The following is a 12,276-nucleotide window of genomic DNA, read 5'->3' as shown; positions in this document are numbered from 1 at the left end:
CTCCCTCCCTCTCTCTCTCCATCCCTCCCTCCCTCTCTCTCTCCATCCCTCCCTCCCTCTCTCTCTCTCTCTCCATCCCTCCCTCCCTCTCTCTCTCTCCATCCCTCCCTCCCTCTCTCTCTCTCCATCCCTCCCTCCCTCTCTCTCTCTCCATCCCTCCCTCCCTCTCTCTCTCTCCATCCCTCCCTCCCTCTCTCTCTCTCCATCCCTCCCTCCCTCTCTCTCTCTCCATCCCTCCCTCCCTCTCTCTCTCTCCATCCCTCCCTCCCTCTCTCTCTCTCCATCCCTCCCTCCCTCTCTCTCTCTCCATCCCTCCCTCCCTCTCTCTCTCTCCATCCCTCCCTCCCTCTCTCTCTCTCCATCCCTCCCTCCCTCTCTCTCTCTCCATCCCTCCCTCCCTCTCTCTCTCTCCATCCCTCCCTCTCTCCATCCCTCCCTCCCTCTCTCTCCATCCCTCCCTCCCTCTCTCTCCATCCCTCCCTCCCTCTCTCTCTCCATCCCTTCATCCCCCTCTCTCTCCATCCCTCCCTCCCTCTCTCTCTCTCTCCATCCCTCCCTCCCTCCCTCTCTCTCTCTCTCCAGCCCTCCCTCCCTCTCTCTCCAGCCCTCCCTCTCCCTCTCCAGCCCTCTCTCTCCCTCTCCAGCCCTCTCTCCAGCCCTCTCTCTCCAGCCCTCTCTCCATCCCTCCCTCCCTCTCTCTCTCCAGCCCTCCCTCCCTCTCTCTCTCCAGCCCTCCCTCTCCCTCTCCAGCCCCCTCTCCAGCCCCCTCTCCAGCCCTCCCTCTCCAGCCCTCCCTCTCCAGCCCTCCCTCTCCAGCCCTCCCTCCCTCCCTCCCTCCCTCCCTCTCTCTCTCCAGTCCTCCCTCCCTCTCTCTCTCTCCAGTCCTCCATCCCTCCCTCTCTCCAGTCCTCTCTCCTTCCCTCTCTCCATCCATCCCCTTTCTCCCTCCATCCATCCAGAATTTAAGAAACAAATCAAGTTAAAAAAAAAAGTTAACTGGGTCAATGAGTTAGGGTTATCAGCGAGCTGGTCCCTTCACCACCACCGACACACCTCCCCCAACCCCCCCAACCCCTACAGCCCATACACACACACTCTGCTCAACTCAACCTCCATACTTCCCTCCATCCCTCAAATCATCCATCCTTCCATCCTTCCATCAATCCATCTCCATCCTCTCCTTCCCTGGCTCCCTCCCAGCCTCTGCCTGCCTGCCTGCCTGCCTGCCTCCTTCCCTCCCTGGCTCCCTGCTTCCCTCCCAGCCTCTGCCTGCCTGCCTGCCTGCCTGCCTCCCTCCCAGGCTCCCTCCCAGCCTCTGCCTGCCTGCCTGCCTCCCTCCCTGGCTCCCTCCCAGGCTCCCTCCCAGCCTCTGCCTGCCTGCCTGCCTGCCTCCCTCCCAGCCTCTGCCTGCCTGCCTGCCTCCCTCCCTCCCTGGCTCCCTCCCAGCCTCTGCCTGCCTGCCTGCCTCCCTCCCTGGCTCCCTCCCAGCTTCTGCCTGCCTCCCTCCCTTCCAGCCTCCCTCCCTGGCTCCCTCCCAGCCTCTGTCTGCCTGCCTCCCTCCCTGTCTTCCTCCCAGCCTCTGCCCGTCTGCCTGCCTCCCTCCCAAGCTCTGCCTGCCTCTCCCTCCCAAGCTCTGCCTGCCTGCCTCCCTCCCAAGCTCTGCCTGCCTCCCTCCGTGCCTGTCTCCCTCCTTGCCTGCCTCCCTCTGTGCCTGCCTCCCTCCGTGCCTGCCTCCCTCCGTGCCTCTCCCTCCCAAGCTTTGCCTGCCAGCCTCCCTTCCTGCCTGCCTGCCTGCCTGCCTCCCTCCCTGCCTGCCTGCCTACATTTCAGCCTCTCCATCCTTGCCTGCCTGCCCATCCACCCACCAGTCAGCCATCACTGACACAATGAGTGCATTTGGAGCCAACATGGTGCACGGATGTTCCTTGATTGTGTAGATATGTTCAACAAAGTCACGGAATGAACACTCCAGCCTGACAAATCGAAATATAGTGTTAAAATTAAAGTTGCAGTAATTTTAGTGTACAATAGTTTTCATAAACTTTTTTGTAGTACTCAACATACAGCAGAACTACTCAACACAGTGTTAACGGCATAATACACTACAGTATGTATTTACTGTGCAGCATTCACAACTCCATGAGACTTCAAGATGGACTTAACTCCAACAATAAGGTAAATAACAAATGTAACACAGTATTTGTTAGTAAAGTAATAATATATAGGTACAGTATATAATATGATAATACATTTTTATTGTCTACAAGAAAAAAAAAGACATGCAAACGCTTCCGGAAGGTCACCTCTTGCGGTCCGTCTAATTACCACAAGCTACACAAGCTTCAGAAAGCTTCCTGGCAATACGTTAGTAATGAATAAATATGATATATTTACTCATTATAATGTTGGTGCTGAATGTACAACACGAAAAAACATAATTTTAATCTGAAAAAGTATCTTTTTATAAAGAAATTAGGCGAAAATAAAAAGCTGGTGACGCCAAATCAAGTCGACGATCCAAGCGTCGGTTAGGTTAGGTTAGGTCAACCTAACCTAACATATCATATTTATTCATTACTAACGTATTGCCAGGAAGCTTTCTGAAGCTTGTGTAGCTTGTGGTAGCTTGTGGTAATTAAACGGACTCACCTCTTGCAACGAATCCAACGCTCCAATGAACTGGGGTCGGTCCCATATAGTACGTTGAATCGAGGTTGTATTGTAATTGAATCACTAATATGCACACCATAATTTTGGTTCACACATTTTATTATATAAATATATCAATTCCTGCTTGATAACTGTTTGATGGGGTTCTGGGAGTTCTTCTACTCCCCAAGCCCGGCCCGAGGTCAGGCTCAACTTGTGACTTTGATCCACCAGGCTGTTGCTTGGAGCAGCCCGCAGGCCCACATACCCACCACAGCCCGGCTGATCCGGAACTTCTCTTAGAAAACAGTCCAGTTTTCTCTTGAAGATGTCCACGGTCATTCCGGCAATATTTCTAATAGTCGCTGGGAGGACGTTTCTGTTGCCCAGTCAAAAACTTTATTAATATCTGCTTTAAGTTTTTCAATGTCTTCAGCATAGGTGATTTTCATGCTGATTTTTGTGTCATCTGCAAAGGATGATACGAAGCTGTGATTTGTATTTTTGTCTATACTGTATCTGATATGAGAATAAGGGAAAGCAGTGGTGCAAGGACTGTACCCTGAGGTACAGAGCTTTTAACTACACTTGGACTCAATTTTATATGGTTGACTGTTACTCTTTGTGACCTGTTCGACAGAAAACCAAGTATCCAGCATCCTACTTTACTGGTTATTCCCCATTGACCTCATTTTGTGTGTTATCACTCCATGGTCACATTTATCAAATGCCTTTGCAAAGTCCGTATATACCACATCTGTATTCTGTTTTTCTTCTAATGCCTCAGTGACTTTGTCGTAGTGATCAAGTAGCTGTGAAAGGCACGATCTTCCTGCTCGAAATCCATGTTGGCCTGTGTTGTGAAGGTCATTGGTCTCCATGAAAACTGGTGACCCGACTCCTAATCACTCTCAAATACTTTTTATTATGTGGGACGTTAGTGCAACCGGTCTATAATTCTTTGCCGCTGCTTTGCTCCCTCCGTTGTGTAGAGGGGCTATGTCTGCTACTTTAACCCTTAAAGTGCGCATCACGTCATATGACGTGTTGGACATTGTTCCAGTCAACTGCCATCACATCATATGACGTGTTGGAGTACTACGCAAGATTTAAACGGCCCGCGGATACACGGGGTTCACCACACCTTCATCAGGGCTCTTGTAAACAGACGCCATTTTTTTTTTTAAATCGTGGGCCAAACTCCCGGGTGTTATTGGCCTCAGTATTGAGTGAGCAACCAAACCTGACGCACGCAGCATGAGCTAACAGCACTGCTGTTCAGCTTGTGATCACAGCATCGCCTAAAAATGCCAAAATATACTTGTTCATGCTATTATGTAGCGATATTATTACAGAAGACCCCTGACTGTGATAAAACTGACCAGGGTTCTGATAACAGCAGGATTGTGGTGATATTTAGCGCTGTGCGCCATGGAGGGAGGAGTAATGCTGTGAGAGGGAGGGTGGTGGCGATGTCTTCTGACTGTGTGTGGCCACCTTTTATTGACTGTACTCACCATACCAGCTTAGTGGTTCGCTATGGTGAACACAAATGTAGATACTTATATATAACGTGTGTATAGAGGGTATAAACAGCAAGAGAAGGCTGGGAACCGCCATTTTGGTGAGGGTGGTGGCGTTGTCTGCACGACGCCACCGTGCAGACGACGGTGTTGTTTACTGGTTACCACGATGGTCTTTGGGCACCATACCAGTTTATTTGTACAAGTATGGTGAATAAAACAGGTAGATATTTATATATAATGTGTGTATATAGCGTAATAACACCACACAGTATTGTTGGAGGAGAAATATTAGTGCGTTTGGCCTTGAGGGCGGCAGCCATAAGCTGACTGTGTGAGGTCCTACGTCTTTGTGCCTTTACTCACCATACAAGCTAAGAGGTACAGTTATGGTGAACAAAACATGTATATACTTATATATAACGTCTGTATATAGTGAATTATAGCAAAAACAGTATTGTGGGAGGAGAATGTGGGTGAGTCAGATAACTTGAGGGAGGGCGGAAGTGGCTGGCTGGTACACGACGGTCACTCCTCGTTACTTTTTGACTCATAATAGCTACTTAGTGGTTCTTTATAGTGAACAAAACATGCAGATACTTATATATAACCTGTGCTTATAGTGAAATAACCGACAAAGTATTTGTTCACTGATTGATGAACATAATTGAATCAACAATATGCACACCATATTTTTGAGTACAGCAATGATTCACTCATTTTATTATATAAATATATCACACTACACACTATTGAATAATATTACAGCAAAAAAAACTATGAAAAATCAATCAGAGACATTGAAATAATTTGGTAATTATCTCTTTGTGGCAACTCCGGCCTGACAGCTGGCAAGCAACAGACCGCCTGGGACACACGCTGAGTCGGCGCCTATTTTTTGCCAGACTTCCCCCGCCCTTTAGCGGGCAATATATACCACTTACGATTTTTTTATTATTTTTCCCGTGATCAGTGAACACAAATTAACAGGTTGGGAAGAAAAAATTATTTTTTTTTTTTCAAAATTACATGTGCCTGTGGGGAAGAAAGGATATTATACCCCTAGCATGTTAAGGGTTAAGTACATCTGGTATTTCCCCTGTGTCCAGCCTCTTCCTCCACACTATACTAAGTGCCTGTGCTACTGGCACCTTGCATTTCTTTATAAATATTGAATTCCATGAATCTGGCCCCAGAGCCGAGTGCATGGGCATGTTTTCAATTTCTCTTTCAAAATCTAGTACACTCGTGTTGATATCAGTTATATTTACAGGGGGTTTGGATATCACGCATAAAGAAATTGTCTGGATTTTCCACTTTCATGTTGTTTATTGGAGTGCTAAACATGTTCTCATACTGTTTTTTTAGGATTTCACTAATTTCTTTGTCATCCTCCATGTATGAACCTTCACTCATACAAATAGTCCAATATTGGCAATTGTTTTTGCTTTTGATTTCGCATATGTGAAGTAGTATTTTGGATTTTTCTTTATTTCCTGAATTGCTTTCTGTTCTAAAACGATCTACATCCTTCTCATTCCTCAAGCTGTGCCCTGTGCCCAGGACTCCAATTAATGCTTTTTTTTTACAACAGAGAAAACTCGGGCGATGGTCACAACTGCTCTGCTGGGCATTGAACCTGAGAAACGCTTACAGTTGTGCCGAATAGAGTCTTATATAGAGATTATAAGTCTCTAGGTCAGGGATCAGATGAGCTGATGGAGGATAACAAGCTCTTACCATCCTGTGTCATTAGGAAAAGAAGCGCTATTAACCATTAGTCTTTGTTAAGATAAGGGATAAGGTGACACCTATAAATAATAACTATGTTTGCAAACCAGTCAGCTATCATCAAGCTGAATGGTAGCTTGATGATAGTTTGAATAATGTCTATGTTTACTGTGAGGAAGGTAGGATAGTGGTCAGTTGTTCTGTCAGTGATTATACCAGATGCAAGGAGAGTTATGTTAGTCCATAAGTAATCCAAGGTAGTAATGGAGTTTGAGTGATTTAGGTGGGCTTGGTGATTGTGGGGATTAGCATACAGGAGTTCATGTTGTTTAGGAATTAGTCAATTTGAGGGTTATTTTGTTGACACAGGTCAATATTGAAGTCACCTCCTAGAATGTGATTTTTATTGAGATTGTTATTAATAAGATTCCTAAGGTTTTCTGAGAATGCAGTTATATTAGTACAGTATTGGAAAATCTATAGAGAACTCCAACAGTCATGAAGGATTTAAGGGATTTAATAGAAAACTGATCAAAGGTGTATTCACAGTAGTCATCAGGTTTGTAACCAGACCATGTCTGGTTACAAAATCAATTGCCATGGAGGTGTTAAGAAGCAAGTAAGTTATGCTATACATTATTAAAGATTAGCTATCAGTGACTGAAGCTTGTGAAAATGACAATTTTTTTATGATACAGGTAAGAAATTCAGCTAACTCAAAAAAAAGGGGTAACTCGAATGGAGTGGCCCCACGTGATTCAGATTATCGAATACCGACAGTATTTTACATTCTACGTGTTGTTAGTATTTTCCCAAGGTTTTTACCAAGTACTGTACAATGATACATTGCATTGTCAATAACTGTATTTAGATCAGTATGCATGATATATTCATGTCACTAATATGTGCACCATAATATATTATTTGAACACTGAAACATAAGCCACTCCTCAAGCCTGGCCTCAAGCCGGGCTTTGGAAGTAGAAGAACTTCCAGAACCCCATCCAGGTACAATAAGATACTTACTATCACCACACTGTGTACACACTTTAAGAAAGGTATACCAGACAAATGTAAATCAGATCCAGGCCCTTTCTATAGATTCATTAAAAGCAAGTTGCAGGAAAAGGATAATATTCAAAGGTTGAAAATTGGGGACAGATACATGGAAAATGAAAAGGAAATGTGTGAAACATTAAACGAATAGTTCCAAAGTGTGTTTGTTCAAAATGAGATCATCACGTAACCAGACAATAAGAATTACAGACAACAACATAGAGCATATAGAGGTATCTAGAGACGAAGTGAAACAAATGCTTTTGGAGCTAAGCAAGAACAAAGCAGTTGGTCCAGATGAAGTTTCACCATGGACTCTGAGAGAATGTGCACCTGAGCTCAGCATATCACTTCAGCTGATTTTTCAGACATTCCTGTGTACAGGGGTCGTAGCAAACGTGTGAAAATAGGCTAACATAGTTCCAAATCTACAAAAGTGGCAGCAGGGAAGACCCCCCCCCCTAAATCATAAACCTGTATCATTGACAAGTCAAAATATTCAAAAAAATAATTAAAACTAAATGGGTAGAACTGGAGGAAAAACTATATAATATCAGACAGACAGTATGGCTTTCAATCTGGAAGATACTGTGTATCGAATTTACTTAGTTTCTATGATTGAGCCACAGAGATTTTGCAGGAGAGATGGTTAGGTTGACTGCATCTATCTGGACCTAAAAAAAAAGGCTTTTGACAGAGTTCCACATAATAGGTTGTACTGGACACTGGAACATATTGAAGGGGTGACAGGTAAGCTTCTAACATGGATGAAAAATTTTCCGATGGAAAAATGAGGGCAGTAATCAGAGGCAATGTATCGGACTGGAGAAATGTCACAAGTAGAGTACCACAGGGTTCAGTTCTTGCACCGGTGATGTTTATTGTCTACATAAATGATCTGCCAGTTGAAATACAAAATTATATGAACATGTTTGCTGATGATGCTAAAATAATAGGAAGGCTAAAAAATTAGTTGATTGTAATGCCCTTCTAGAAGACCTGGACAAAATAAGTATATGGAGCACCACTTGGCAAATAGAATTTAATGTAAATAAATGCCATGTTGTGGAATGTGGAATAGGAGAACATAGACCCCACACAATCTATAAATTATGTGGAAAATCTTTAAATACTTCTGATAAAGAAAGAGATCTAGGGGTGGTTCTAGATAGAAAACGATCACCTGAGGACCACATAATGAACGTTGTGCGAGAAGCCTATGCCACACTTTCTAACTTTAGAATTGCTTTTAAATACATGGATGGCAAAATACTATAGAAATTGTTCATTACTTTTGTTAGGCCAAAGCTGGAATATGCAGTGGTTGTGTGGTGCCCATATCTTAAGAAGCACATCAACAAACTGGAAAAGGTGCAAAGACATGCTAGTAAGTGGCTCCTGGAACTGAAGGACAAGAGCCATGAGGAGAGGTTAGAGGCATTAAATATGCCAAAACTAGAAGATAGAAGACAAAGAAGCGATATGATCACTACGTACAAAATAGTAACAGGAATTGATAAAATTGATAGGGAAGATTTCCCGAGACCTGGAACTTCAATAACAAGAGGTCATAGATTTAAACTAACTAAACAAAGATACCGAAGAAATATAAGAAAATTCACTTTGGCAAACAGAGTGTTAGACGGTTGGACCAAGTTAGGTGAGAAGGTGGTGGACGCCAAAACCGTCAGTAATTTCGAAGCGTTTTATGACAAAGAGTGCTGGGAAGACGGGACACCACGAGCGCAGCTCTCATCCTGTAACTGCACTTAGGTAATTACACTGTGCACACATAATGGACAAATATAAAACAGAACCAGGCCTATTCTATAAATTCATAAACAACAAATTACAGGTAAAGGATATTATTCAGAGGTTCAAAATAGGAAACCGATTCACGGAAAATGAAAAGGAGATGTCTGAAACATCAAACGAAAAATTCCAAAATGTGTTTGTACAAAATGAAATCTTCAGGGAACCAGACACAATAAGAATTCCAGAGCACATAGAGCACATAGAGGTGTCTAGAGTTGAAGTGAAAAAAATGCTAAAGGAGCTAAGTAAGAACAAAGCAGTTGGTCCAGATGGAGTTTCACCATGGGTTCACCTGAACGTGCACCTGAACTCAGCATTCCACTTCAAACGATTTTTCAGGCATCCCTGTGTACAGGAGTCAGAGCAGATGTGTGGAAAAAGGCTAACAGAGTGCAAATCTACAAAAGTGGCAACAGGGGAAGACCCCTTCATTTATAGATCTGTATAATTGACAAGTGTAATAGTCAAACTATTGGAAAAATAATTAAAACTTAATGGGTAGAACACCTAGAGAAAAACTATGTACTGTACAGGCAATATCAGACAGTCAGTATGGCTTTTGATCTGGAAGATTCTGTATACTGTAACAATTTTACTCAGTTTCTATGATCAAGCCACAGAGATTTTACAAGAATGAGATGGTTGGGTTGACTGCATCTATCTGGACCTAAAAAAGGCTTTTGGCAGAGTTCCACATAAGAGGTTGTTTTAGAAACTGGAACATATTGGAAGGGTGACAGGTAAGCTTCTAACATGGATGAAAAATTTTCTGAGAGAAAAATGAGGGCCGTAATCATAGGCAATGTATCAGACTGGAGAAATGTCATAAGTGGGGTACCACAGGGTTCAGTTCTTGCACCAGTAATGTTCATTCTCTATATAAATGATCTACCAGATGGAATACAGAATTATATGAACATGTTTGCTGATGATGCTAAGATAATAGGGAAGATAAGAAACTTAGATGATTGTCATGCCTTTCAAGAAGACCTGTACAAAATAAGTATATGGAGCACCACTTGGCATATGAAATTTAATGTGAATAAATGCCATGTTATGGAATGTGGAATAGGAAAACATAGACCCCACACAACCTATAAATTATGTGAGAAATCTTTAAAGAATTCTGATAAAGAAAGAGATCTAGGGGTGGTGCTAGATAAAAAACTATTACCTGAGGACCACAAAATAACTTTGTGCGAGGAGCCTATGCTATACTGTACTTTCAAACTTCAGAATTGCTTTTAAATACATGGATGGCAAAATAAGAAATTGCTCACGACCTTTGTTAGACCAAAGCTGGAATATGCAGTGGTTGTGTGGTGCCCATATCTTAGGAAGCACATCAACAAATTGGAAAAGGTGCAAAGACATGCCACTAAGTGGCTCCCAGAACTGAAGGACAAGAGCTATGACGAGAGGTTAGAGGCATTAAATATGCAAAAACTAGAAGATAGAAGAAAAAGAAGCGATATGATCACTACGTACAAAATAGTAACTATAATTGATAGGGAAGAATTCCCGAGACCTGGAATTTCAAGAACAAGAGGTCATAGATTTAAACTAATGGAACAAAGCTGCCAGAGAAATATAAGAAAATTCACTTTCGCAGAGTGGTAGACGGTTGGAACAAGTTAGGTTAGAAGGTGGTGGAGGCCAAAACCGTCAATAATTTTAAAGCGTTATATGACAGAGTGCTGGGAAGACGGGACACCACGAGCATAGCTCTCATCCTGTTACTACATTTAGGTAATGACACTTTGGTAATTACACTGTATAACACAGTCAATGGTTATACACTGTATTATTAATGTATAATATAATTATTTTTAGTTTATTGAGAATGTCAGTAAGTTTGTCAATTGTCCAGAAATTGACAATTTTACCCTACCTCAAACATTTTGCTCCCTTCAAGACTTGCCAAAAGTGACAAAAATACAAAATAAATGCATTGCCTAACCTAATACTTTATCATTATAAATTAAATTGTGACTACAGTACCCAATACAATCACATGTCTAAATTTTGCTTTGTTTTATGTACTCACAAAAAAATAAAAAAAAATAAAAAATTACTTAAAGAATATTGTACCATATTAAGCCCTCATTATAGATAGTTAGGTAGGAATGGTTTCCTATTGTAAGGGGTCAGGAACCTGGTTAACTTACAGAGGTCCCCTTAGGACAATGCAGCCTTCCTAGGATACAGCCCATGACAGTCCACTAACTCCAATGTTCCTATTTACTGCTAGATGAAAACAGAGCTTTCAGGTGCAAGGAAATTTGCCCAAATGTCTAGCCTGGACAGGACTCATACCGAGAACTAATCACTGCACCAACTGCCTGCTTGATGGGGTTCTGGGAGTTCTTCTACTACCCCAAGCCCAGCCCGAGGCCAGGCTTGACTTGTGATAACTTGGTCCAACAGGCTGTTGTTTGGAGCGGACTGCAGGCCCACATATCCACCACATGCAAACCCCACTACTACATAATAATAATTCATTGTCTTGAGAGACAGGCAGCTGATTATACATTCAGTATACTTTAGGCTTTATGCGGTCCCACATCCCCCTCCCCCCCAGTGTCGAATTACTGACCCTCCCCAGGATGCATCCTCACAAAAAGCTGACTAACTCCTGAGTACCTATGCACTACTAGGTGAACTGGAGTATTAGGTGATAGGAAATGCGACCAACCCTTTGTCTCGCCAGGGATTCGAACCCCAAATTTCTAGATCGAGTCGAAAACGAGCCCGGCTGTACTACCGGGACCCCTGCACATGCCCCTGCCTACATGTCACCCACTTGTATGTTGTGTTATATAAGGGTTATCCCCATTACAATTCCCTCTGCGCCAGACAGTTTAACAGTACACGTTCATTACTGATTTGTACAAGTTGTTCAGCAGCAGCATGACCCCCGTCCTCTCACCTCTTGTCAAACACAACCTCTCCTTCACCCGCGTGTGTCCATTAACACATTATACACTCGCAGACTTACTTGCCTCCACACTCGGTCTGTCCACGATAATTTTCCATGTATTATGGATAGGTGGCCAAGTTTTCTTCTGAGGGAGTCAGCTCCTTAGCCAGCGCAGCCCCGTCTCATCGTCCTCAGGGTGTTGTTGTTGACGGCCGTCCGGGCGTACCAACATTCCCACATTCTCCCTACTACTACTACTGCTCGGCTTAGACTCGGTTACAAGTATCTCTGGGAATTCTCATTCTCTGCCGATGTAGACCTGACCAAATGTAAACTGTATCAACAAAATTATTCGCACACCCTCCGTCACTATGTGATGGAGTGAAAAGATACGTGACTTTAGAGACAATTCTATAACCAATGTTCCAGCGATGTGTAAATATTTCATTCAAAATGATCTGCTACCAGAAATTTTAGCCAATTATCCCCAGTTTGAAAACTGTAGGTAGTAACTAAGTGATAGTAACCTATCCACCGCTGCCCACTGGATGGGGGGCGGTGTGCAGGACAAACATAATAATA

The 12,276-nt window shown here is 43.2% G+C and overlaps 1 long non-coding RNA gene across 1 annotated transcript in view; it reads right to left on the bottom strand.

Annotated features, from left to right (window-relative positions):
* LOC123772638 (uncharacterized) overlaps nucleotides 1–11,975 on the bottom strand; it is a 22,665-nt gene extending 10,690 nt beyond the window's left edge. The window contains exon 1 of the long non-coding RNA XR_011222506.1: nucleotides 11,773–11,975. This is a non-coding gene — a long non-coding RNA (uncharacterized lncRNA). The remainder of the gene's footprint in view (nucleotides 1–11,772) is intronic.
* Nucleotides 11,976–12,276: the final 301 nt, after the last annotated feature.

The sequence above is a fragment of the Procambarus clarkii genome, chromosome 50 (assembly GCF_040958095.1).
Source record: "Procambarus clarkii isolate CNS0578487 chromosome 50, FALCON_Pclarkii_2.0, whole genome shotgun sequence".
Taxonomy (NCBI): domain Eukaryota; kingdom Metazoa; phylum Arthropoda; class Malacostraca; order Decapoda; family Cambaridae; genus Procambarus; species Procambarus clarkii.
Note: the sequence above shows the minus strand (reverse complement) of the source record. Positions and strands in the feature narration are given on the sequence as shown.